An 11,558-nucleotide genomic window follows, 5' to 3' on the forward strand; every position below is an offset into this window, starting at 1 on the left:
CATATTCACCGGTCACTGTGTATACAGTCTGTCACAACCCACAGCAGTTGGAGCAAAATGTAGAGCATTACTTGCCTTTATGGCCCCTTACCGCGTCCCAATTATACTGTGTCCTAATGTTTCTCTACATACTTTGAGAATCACATGGAATTTATAATTTTGCTCCAACTGATAATTTTGCTTCAAATATCAACCAATTTAGAGAACACAGTGAAGGAAAGTCCATTATACCTATGAGAGTTTTATTCTTTCTTTTGTTCTCTCTTTCTTCCTGATGATTCTAGATGCCTTCTTTTGCCGTTTCTTCTCTTTAGGAGTTCCTTCAGAGTGGGTCTGGTGGTGATACCTTTTCTCAGTTTTTCTTTATCAAGGAATGTCTTGATTTCCTCTCCATGCCTGTTGATTTTTTTGGTGGATAGTCAATGGGTTTTATTATTTTTTATCAAAAAACAATGTTTTGTTTTTTTGTTTTTGTTTTTGTTTTGTTTTGTTTTGTTTTGTTTTTAGAATCATGCAGTTAGTGTCTATCACTTTTCTGTCTTCCTAGCAGCCATTTTTGTGTTATTTTGACTGGAGAGAAAAAACATTGTGGAGACTTGAGTGTGTACCTGTTGGTGTCTGTGGTTTGCTAGGCTCTCTGACACCAGTCTATGTGAGGTAGAGGGAAATTCCGGGGAGCTCACCTCCATGTCATTCCTTGGGTCTCCAGGGCTCGGATCTGTCAGCTTTCTCATTATCTTTCTGAATCTTGTTTCATCTTCTGTATAATGGCCAGGGACTGTTGCTGCGTTGGTGGGAGGAATAGGGAAAAGTCTATCCACTCTTTCTTTCCAGAACAGGAATCTTGTCTGTGGTGGTTTTCTTTTGAATGCTCCTAAAGTTAGTAGTGTTCAGCATCGTTTCCTGTACTCACTTGCCATATATACATGGTGTTTGGTGAAGTATCTACTGAACATTTATGCTAATAATTTCACTTTTTTTCATTGTATTTTGAGCATTCTTTATGTACCCTGACGGCAAGTCTTTTATTAGATGTTTGCTTTGTAAATGTTTCTTCACAAGTTTATGACTTTCTTATCTCTTCAAAGAGCAGATATTATCTTGATGAACTACATTTCATCAATTCTTCTTTTCTGGATTATGCTTTTGACATTCTGTCTAAAAAATCGCTCACCAACTGTAGGTCATGCGTTTTTTATAAAACATTTGAACTTTTTTATGTGTGATCAATTTTGAGCACTTTAATGTAGTATAAAGCATAGAATCATTAATCATCTTTGATAGTCCATTGTTTCCAGAACATTTGTTGAAAAGACTCTACTTTCTCCACTGAATGACTTTGCATTTTGGTGGAATTGTGCATTTCGTATTGTGTGGGTCCAAATGTTGCCATTCTCATCTGTTTAATTAATGTCCTTATGTATTTGTATGTCTGTTTTCTACTTGAAAGATCATCTTTTTTACTTTAAATGTTTATTAATTTATTTTGAGAGAGTGAGAATGCAAGCAGAGGGAGGGGCAGAGAGAGAGAGAGAGAGAGAGAGAGAGAGGCAGAGAATCCCAGTAGGGTCCATGGTGTCAGCACAGAGCCTGACTTAGGGCTCCATCTCAGGAACCATGAGCAGTAATCAAGACTCAGAGGCATAAACGACTGATCTACCCAGGTGCCTGCAAAATTGTCCTTTTTAAACGGTGAATTTATTCGAGTTCATTTTCAGAGTCATGCTACCTATTCAGGATCATTGCATGGATGTTTCCTATTCATGTCTATCTTTCTAAACGTTTTATTTAATGTTTTTTATTTATTTATTTATTTTGTGTGAGAGAGAAAGTGCATGGGAGAGGGTCAGAGAGAGAGAGACAGAGAGAGAGAGAGAGATGGAGACAGAATAACTTCCCAGCAGGTTCTCCTCTGTCAGTGCAGAACCCAATGCGGAGCTCACACTCACAAACCCTGAATCATGACCTGAGCCCAAATCAAGAGTTGGACACTCAACCAATGAATTGCCCAGGCACCCCGTTAGAAAGGTTTTTCAAAAATAAAAATAAATATTACTTTTATCATTTGCCTTCTGTATCACGGAAATCACATGAATTGATCTTCTTTGCTAATGTGATAAATGAAGATTATTTATGGCATTTCAAATGTAATTACAAATGGCACTACTTCAATAAATCTACTTATCATTGTCCTGATATGTAATTTCCTTCTCTTTTTAGTATTCCCATCAAAATGTATATGACACATATTTTATTAGCCTCCATTTCTGACCCTACAATGATTTCTTTTTGTTTTTTAAACTGGCATTACATTTTTCATTATTCATAAACATCTAAATACTTTCTAAGTGAGTGTAAAAAGTTTTCTGAATTACAGACAAAATTGTATTAGAGATTTTATTAAAAAATTTTTTTTTAACATTTATTTATTTTTGAGACAGAGAGAGACAGAGCGTGAACAGGGGAGGGGCAGAGAGAGAGGGAGACACTGAACTGGAAGCAGGTTCCAGGCTCTGAGCTGTCAGCACAGAGCCCGACTGGGGGGGGGGGGGTTGGGGGGAACAGAGCGGGGGAGGGGGGAACGGGGCGGGGGAGGGGGGGGCGGGGCGGGAGTCTCGAACACACTCAACGCGAGATCGCGACCTGAGCCCAAGTTGAACGCTTAACAGACTGAGCCACCCAGGCGCCCCCTGTATTAGATATTTTAAGACACTTCTTATATTTTTTCTTTTCTAGTTCTTTTGGTTCACACGTTGTATTTGGTAGGACTTTTTCCAATGTTCCCTCTAGTTTTAAATATATTTGCATTTCTTCATAATATTCTCCTCTGATACTTTTACTGTGGTACAAGGCACATACAGATGGGTCACATGGTACACGTGCCAACAGATGGCCGAGTTTTCAGTGCCACCACTACATGGAATGAGAAAATGAATATTACCAGCACTGCGAAATGCCCCTATCAACTTCTTGTCTGCCTTTTAAAAACACTTTCTAGAAATGGAATCATAGAGTATGCATATTTTATGTTTAGCATTTTCAGGCGAAGCCACACTTGTGTGGTTCATCCATATGTAGCTGCATGAAGTTGTCGATGGTCCACATCTCTTTGCTGTTCTGTTGTCTGATTGTCCTAGTTGCATTCGCCCGTTCTATTGAGGATGCTCTTGGATATTTGGGTGTTGGTCATTTGGGGCTGTTTTGAGTTATTCTACTATACGTCCTTCACGATCAGCTTTTAGCTAAATGTATGTGTGTCATTTCTTCCTTCTATAACCTTACCTGCCTCCTCTCTTATTGCTGCTTGAGAGGGAAGCAATTGAGATCGTGCATTGATAACATTCTTCCTTTGTGCGTGACTGACAAAGGTACCCATTGTCTGTAAACACTACTTTAGCTTCATCCTAAAAGCTTTGATGTATTCTCCGTTTATTATCATCCAGTACAAGGTAATTTCTCTCATCCAGTACAAGATACTTTCCAAGATTTCATCTTTGAACTGTACATGTTTCAGAAGTCTGTCACTTTCCACATGGTAGGAAATTTCCCAGATTTCTTTCCATTGTTTCTTCTCATTTATTTCCTTGTGTTCAGAGGAAATACTTTGAATATTTCCATGCTTCCATCCTTAAGCTTTTTGATCCCTATGGATGACCTACAATACTTTCTATATATGTCAGTGAAGTCAGGCTGGTTCCACTGTTTTGACAGTCTTCCATAGTCCTCCTGCTTTTGTGACAAGCTGGTCTTACTTACTGAAGGAAGAGATTTCAGTCTTCAGCTATACTCATTGAATTGTTTACTTACCCTTCGAATTCTGTCAGTTTCTATTTCCTGTGTTTAAGGGTTCTGTTCTCAGGTAAATAATGTATGTTTTTAATTGTTTGAACTTCTTCTCATATTGACAGGCTTAACATTTGGAAATGTTTCTTGTACTTTCTATTAATATTTCTTGTTTTAACAGCTGCTTGGATATTAGAACAGCCATTTCTGCTCACATCTTTGCTTACTGGTAGTAGGGTCTACTTTTTGTTATCCCTTTATTTTCACCTCTTTGTGTGTGAATCTACAGTGTGTCTGTGACAGACAGTATATACATGGATATTATTCTCTTATTCAGGATGACACTTTCTATCTTATAATTTCAATATTTATTTAATTCACATGAGTATAATTACTGGGAAATTTGGATTTAGGTATCCCATTTGCTATTTATTCTATACTTATGTCTTGTTTTCCTCTTCCACTTTACCTCACATCTTTTGTATTGAACATATGCTACATTAGTGTTCCATTTTACTTCCTCTACTGTTGTCTTTAGTATATTCTTAAGTTATTTCCTTAGCAATAGTTGTAGGTATTACAAACCTATCTTTTGTTTGTTTTTGTGGAGATGATGTTGGCATCTCACACTGCATACATTTAATGCTGACAATCTATTCATTTGATAAATTTATGTATTGCCATATGATTACTATGGCCATGTTAGATAACACCGTTTCATGTCACCTATTTATCATTTTTGTATGTGTTGAGAGAAGCTAAGAATTAGTCTTAGCAACTTTGAAGTTTATAATACAGCAATGTTGTCTGTAATCATATGTTGTACATTACACCTCCAAAAATTATCTATTAGCTATAAATTTGTATTCCTTTTTTAAAAAAAATTCAATGTTTATTTATTTTTTGAGAAAGAGGGAGAGAGACAGACATGAGCGGTGGAAGTTCAGAGAGACAGGGAGACACAAAATCTGAAGCAGGCTCTAGGCTCTAAGCTGTCAGCACAGAACCTGACGTGGGGCTCAAACTCAGAAACCATGAGATCGTGACCTGAACCGAAGTCGGATGCTTAACCGACTAAACCACCCAGGAGTCCCGTAAATTTGTATTCTTAAACATCTTCACAAACCCCCAACCCACAGTCCCTGATAAACGCATTCTAATCTTTGTTTTTACCAGTTCAGTCTATCAGATTTCATGCGAAAGACAATGCAATATTTGTCTATTTCTGTGTGATTTTCGTCCCTTAGCAAAATGCCTCAAGGTCCATCCATTTGTTACAAATGGCAAGATTTCCTTCTTTCACCTGGCTAGATAATATTTCACTGTGAGTGTATGTGTGTGTCTGTGTGTTTGTACGTGTATATATATCACACTCTTTGACTTTATGACGGTTGCCAGATACTCAGGCTCCTTCCATTTCTTGGCTATTGCAAATAATGTTGCAATGAGCAAGGGTGGGCAGCTATACCTTTGAGATGCTGATCAGTTACTTTGCTTATTTTGAAAAAAAATTTAATATTTAATATTTTTGAGGGGAAGAGGGGAAGAGAGAGAGGGAGACACAGAATCTAAAGGAAGCTATAGGCTCTGAGATTTCAGCACAGAGCCCGATGTGGGGCTCATCCATATGAACAAGGAGATCATGACCTGAGCTGAAGTTGAACACTCTCCCGAGTAAGCCACCCAGGTGCCCCATTGATCACTTCCTGTAAACACATATGTAAGAGTGACGTACTATTTCCCATTGGGGCAGAACCAATTTACATTTCCTCCAAAGGACTGGAGGAATTGCAATCCCAAAGGATGGCATTTCCCTGATTCTTGATATTGAACAACTTTCATGTACTTATTGGCCATTTGTATGTCTTCAAAAACATGTATACTGAGGCACTTAGCCCATTTTTTACATTGGATTTCTCTCTTTGTTTTTATTCTGTTGTATGAGTTCTTTATATATATTGGATAGTAGTCCTTTATCTGATATTGGTTTACAGATATTTTCTTCTCTTCTCTCCATGATCTCTCAACTATTTGATTCTTTCCTTTGCTGGGCAGAAGGTCTCTAGTTTAATGCAGTCCCTCTTTTCTCTTTTAGATTTGCAGTGATTTTTCTGACTTATCCCTGAAATCATTACCTACACCAAAGTCAAGGGTCTTTTCCTTTTGCCTATACCAGTGATATTCTATTTGTTATATATTTTAATGTTACCAATTTTTGTCTTTTTGTTTCCATTGAATGAATTCCTTTCAGCATTTCTGTAGGGCACGTCTAATTTCTTCTGCCACATGGCTTTAAAAACCACCACTGGAGTCATGCTGCTGCTTTCCCCTGACTGCCATCTGTGGCAAGAGTTGAATCTTTGATACACCATCCTCTAGGATGCCGGGAAAGTCTTTATCTCTTCTTCATTTCTGAATGACAATTTGCTGAGTAAGGCATTCTTGGTTGATATTTTTTTTCCCCTTTGACCACTTTCAGAATGTCATCCCATTGTCTCCTGCTTTCTACAGGAAGAAGATCTTGTGAGATGATCCTTTTTGGGGTCTGGTACGGCAAGCTGACCGCAGAGCCTTCATAGCAGTATTGGATCTGTTGCCCAAGATCAGGCACAGTTGGAACTACCAAAGCAACTGGATTTTGGTGCATAGGTTCATTTGTTGAGGCTGTGGTGCTGGGGTCTCGGTTAGAGACATGTGTAGATATTCCATGCAAACTGTACCTGTGTCTCAGGGGCTCACCATTGCGACTCTGGCTAGCAGAGGATTGTAGCAGGTACAGAGGCCCTGGATGACAAGGTTCATTGGTGACTGGGGCCATGGGCAGTGTGTGGTAGTAGCATATGCTGGGGAAGGGGAGTCCAAGTTTCCACTCTTTCCCAAGTGGCAGTAGCATGATCCAGTGGTGGCTTGTGAAAGCCATGTGTCAGGACCCAGGAATCTGGACACAGACCTCTAGATTCTTGGTCTCCAATGACAGCTAAGGCTTTAGTGTGGAAGTTGAAAGTGTGTCGGGGGATGTAGCGGTATAGCAGCAGCAATGAGGATTCAGAGCCCTACAGTTGGACCGGAGAGAAGAGACTCAAGGCAGTGGTGACTTGGCCTACCAATGCAGGGTCAGAGCCTTGAGCTACCATAGGTGGAGAAAAGTCTTCAGGTGTTAGCCATGGTAGTTCAGAGTCTAGGCCTGGGAGGTTTTGGGGTTCTGAATAGTAAAAGCATCCTTTGCAATGAAGACACAGGGTCATTAAATGGAACATGGTGAGTGGAGCTCGAGGCAGCAAATATCTGCACCCATAGTGGCAGTTAATGCACACCTTAGGATCTGGGGTCAGGTCTCAGGAAACAGCCCCAGTAATGTGACACAATGCCCTAACCTGGGACCAAGTGTGGGCAAAAATGAGACGCAGTTCTAGTCTTGTATACATGCGTGCTATGGCCACCAATCCCTAAGAGCAGAATTGGAGCCCTTGAATGCAAGTCTCATCATAGCAACACCTCCAGCCTCTGGGAGGAGGTGTAGAGGGCAAGCTCTGGGCTGTTCCAACAACTGGGATTAGAATGGATGAGCCCCTTCTGTTGCAAAAGCTGCAGACATCCCCATAGTTGAAGCTTAGTGGGTTCTCCTGCTCCCTTTCTTTCCATGAGGTGACTCTCCATGAGGGGATTCCTCCAGGTGCCAAGTGGCTCTCAGCTGCAGGGTTGGGTGATGCAGGCCAAATGTTTACTTTTCTTTCCATGGACCATCCTGGATTTTTAATCGGCCCCAGATTTTTGGTGTTTCTTTGTTGTCTAGAGCTTTGCCTGAGCCGTTTTTAGTTTGAAGGTGTTTAGTTACTGTTCTGACTGATTTTGTGGGCAGGTGAGCACTGTGACCTGCTAGATCTCCACCTTGCTAAAGGCACTCTTCACACATATACAATTAACTGATTGTCATCTACGGCCCATGAATCCTGACAAATTTCCGATAAAATATATTAAATTAGCACTAACAAGCTCCTTTCCACCACCTATTATGGGTATGCCTCAACTTTCCAAAAATTTGGATTACCTCACTTTGCTTCTCTGAAAGCCCTACACCAATACCAGTTTTTGCTGAACAACAGAAATCTGAAAGGGGATTTTTGTGTTTAGGACAAAAGGCAAAAAGTGAAAATTGTGTTCAGGGCTAGTTTTACTGTTTAGTGTCAGCTCACACCCCAAGCAGCAAGATTCGTCCTGTCAAGTTCATTTCTCAGAAACTATATACTCTGTGTATCAGTATCAAGCATAGGTTTGAACTGTATTTTTGTGTGTCTGTGCTTCTTCTCAATTTATTTTGTGTATCCACTCACAAGGCGTGTCGTGAGGTGTCAGAAAAGCCTAAGGAGGTTATATGTGTTATGGGTTTTTTGGGGGTGGTTGTTTTTTATATCAGGAAATGCTCAATCATTTTTCTATCTAAATCAATGTTATTTGCTGTTTCACTTTACACCATTTCAGCTTCGGAAAGTTTTCATAGGAACAATCTGCTTTCAGAGGGAACGGGAAATCCGTCCTTCTACCCTCGTTGTCATGAGGCCAGCTAGCACTGGTTACTGAACACCAGTTACTCATCAACGTACCTTCTCTGCTTTCATGATTTCACATTAGAGACCTGAAATGAAGCATTCGTGGTGACTTTGCAACACAAATGTTAGTAACTGCTAAAAAATATAAGGCATATGGTATACATCCAACCATACGGTGTTACAATAATGGCCTTGATAATCTTCTTTCTCAACATAATTGAGAGAGAAAAATACACAGGTTTTGAAATTTACTGACACATCTGTCGTTTCTGCTGATCTCTATTCCTCCTTGTGCGTATGCATTACCATCTACATCAGTTACTTTTAGCTTGAAGAACATATCTGAAAGGCAGGTGTACTAAGAAAAATTGTTAAGTTTTGTGTTTGATGTGGGGTCTTTATGCATCTTTTCTTTCTGAAAGACAGCTTTGCTGAATTATAATTCTTGTTTCACAGGTCTTTTTCCTTTGTTTTCTTTTGCTTTGGGTTTTTATGTGTGTGTGCGGGGAGATGGGGTTTTGTTGTTGTTGTTGTTGTTTTGTTTTTTTAAGTATTTTCCTGGTGAAACTTATCTATTAATCATATTGTTATTTTCCTAAATATAATGAGTTGTTTTTCTCTTTCTCTTGCTATGATCACCTATTTTTGTTGGCTTGCCTTTCATTTTATTCTTAAGCTGTTGCAATCAAAACAAAACACAACAAAACAACATTTACCACATTACCCATGTTAAAAAAAATAGACTACTTTGTTAGAGAAGTTTTAGTTTCATAGCAAAACTCACACATAGCACAGAGGTTTTCTGTATTCCCCTACCGTCTGGGTGTCAAGGCACAAGCAGTTCGTAGACTCTCTCATTTTCAAAATCCCTCCGTGGGTGGTTCACTTGCTACAACTGATAAACCTGTACTGACACCTCTTTATCACCCAAAGTCCATAGTTTACTTTCAGGTACTCTTGATGTTGTGCATTTTAAAAGTTTGCAAAAAAATATAAGGACACGTGTGGAGTTAACAGAATAGTTTCCTGTCCTTCAAAATGCTCTGTGCTCCACTTATCCATCCTTCCTTCCCCCTAAACCCTGTCAACCACTGATCTATTTACTGTCTCCATAATTTTGTTTTTTCCAGATGGTGATACAGTGGGAATCATACAGTCTCACATCTTACATTGCATTTCGCTAGATCATGCATCTTAACCAACGTAAGCACACATGTCAGGAGTGTTAACTATCACATTGTTGCCCAAAAGATATCTAGAAATTTCACCTTGTAAAACTGGAACTCAACTCACTGAACAATAATTCCCGTTTTCCTCTTTCCCCTCAACCCTGAGCAATCACTCTTCTACTTGCTCTGTCTATCACTTTTACTACTTTGGATACTTCATATAAGTGGAATCATATAGTTTTATTTTTTACTTCGTATGTATGACTGGCTATTTTCACTTAGCATAATGTCCTGGAGTTTCATCCATACTGTAGTAGGTGATAGGATTTCCTTCCTTTTTACAGCTGAATAACATTACAGTGTTATGTGTATACCACGCTTTCTTTCTCCATTCATCCCTTAGTGGACATTTGGGTGGCTTCTACCCCGTGGCTCTAAGGAATAATGCTGCAGTGAACATGGTTGTATGTATATCTTTGAGATCTCGTTTTCAATTCTTTTAGATAGTTTCCTACATTTGGGATTGCTGATTCATGTGGTAATTGTATTTTTAATTTCTTGAAGAAGCTCCATACACGTCTTCATAATGGATGACAAATTTACATTCCCAACAACCGTGTGTGAGTCTCCTCCTTTTCGACCTCCTCACTGACACATTTTTATGAAATGTTTATTTATTTATTTTGAGAGAGAGAGAGAGAGAGAGAGAGCAAGCAGGGGAGGTGCCGAAGGAGGGAGAGAGAGAGCATCTGAAACCAGATCCACACCATCAACAAAAGCCCGATGCAGGGCTAAACCCACAAACTGTGAGATCATGACCTCAACCAAAGCCAAGATTCGGACTTTACCAACTGAGCCACCCAGGTGCCCCGACACATTTGTGTGTATGTGTGTGTGTGTGTGTGTGTGTGTGCATGTTGCATCCATCACAATGAGTGTAAGGTGATAACTCATCGTGAATTTGATTTGCATTTCTCTACTCATTAGCTATATTGAGCATCTTTTCATATGATTTTTACCATTTGTAGGTATTCTTTGGAACTTTGTGTATTTCATTTCTTTACCCATTTTTTAATTGTGTTTCTGGTGTTTGCTGTAGTCATTTCTGACTTGTAGATTCAATATGTATTTTAGATATGATTCCCTTGTTTGATATATGATTTGCAAGTGTTTTTTTTTCCACTCTGTATTTTCATTGCTGATCATGCCGTTTAATGCACAGAAATGTTTCAGGTTGATATTGCCCACTTATCTACAATGGACTTTTCCTCTTGGCTCTGTGGTTTTGGTGGCATAGCCAAGCAATCATTGCCAAATACAATGCTGTTTAATATCCCCCCTTCTTTCTTTGAGGAACTTGATAGTTTTACATCTAAATTTATGTCTTTAGTTCATTTGGAGTTAATTTTAATATACAGTGTAAATGTAAACATCCAACTTCATTCTTCTGCATGTGGGTAGTCAGTTTCCAAATACCCTTTGAAAAGGTCCATTGTTTCCCTATTGAATCGTTCTGGCATCCTTATGAAACCTTATAAGACCGATTATACATGGGTTTGTATCTGGATATTTTTAAGGGATTGTTTCCATGGGGATTTAAGATCTGTGTCTTTCTTTTCCTTCATCTTGCTGCTTGTATCCTGTTCCAGTCAGAACCATTGTGCAGGGCAGGTGTATGGATTCTGTGGTAGATAATGTGGCGTAAGGCTGATGGAGGTGGAAGACGTGTCACCCATCCCTGATTTTCACACTGACTTAAGTCACTTCACAATCCACTCTGTTCCCTCAAGACTATTTCTTTGTCTGTATTTGCCAGTGTTCTTTGGTCATTTCATTATGATGTCATGAGACGTGGATTTGTACGTGCTCATTCTGTTAGCAGTTGCTACGTCTCTGGTGTCTATAAATATTTTAAATGATATTAGTAAGCTGTTCATTCGTCGTACCTTAAGATTGCTGTCCTGTTTTTTTTTTCTGCCTCTTTTCTTCTCACATTCTACTTAGACTGAAACTGGCTTTCCTGACAGTTGTGAAAGTCTCTGAATTCTGTAAATTCTTC

This window comes from Puma concolor, chromosome B4 (assembly GCF_028749965.1).
Source record: "Puma concolor isolate L17-30 chromosome B4, mPumCon1.1.hap2, whole genome shotgun sequence".
Lineage (NCBI taxonomy): Eukaryota > Metazoa > Chordata > Mammalia > Carnivora > Felidae > Puma > Puma concolor.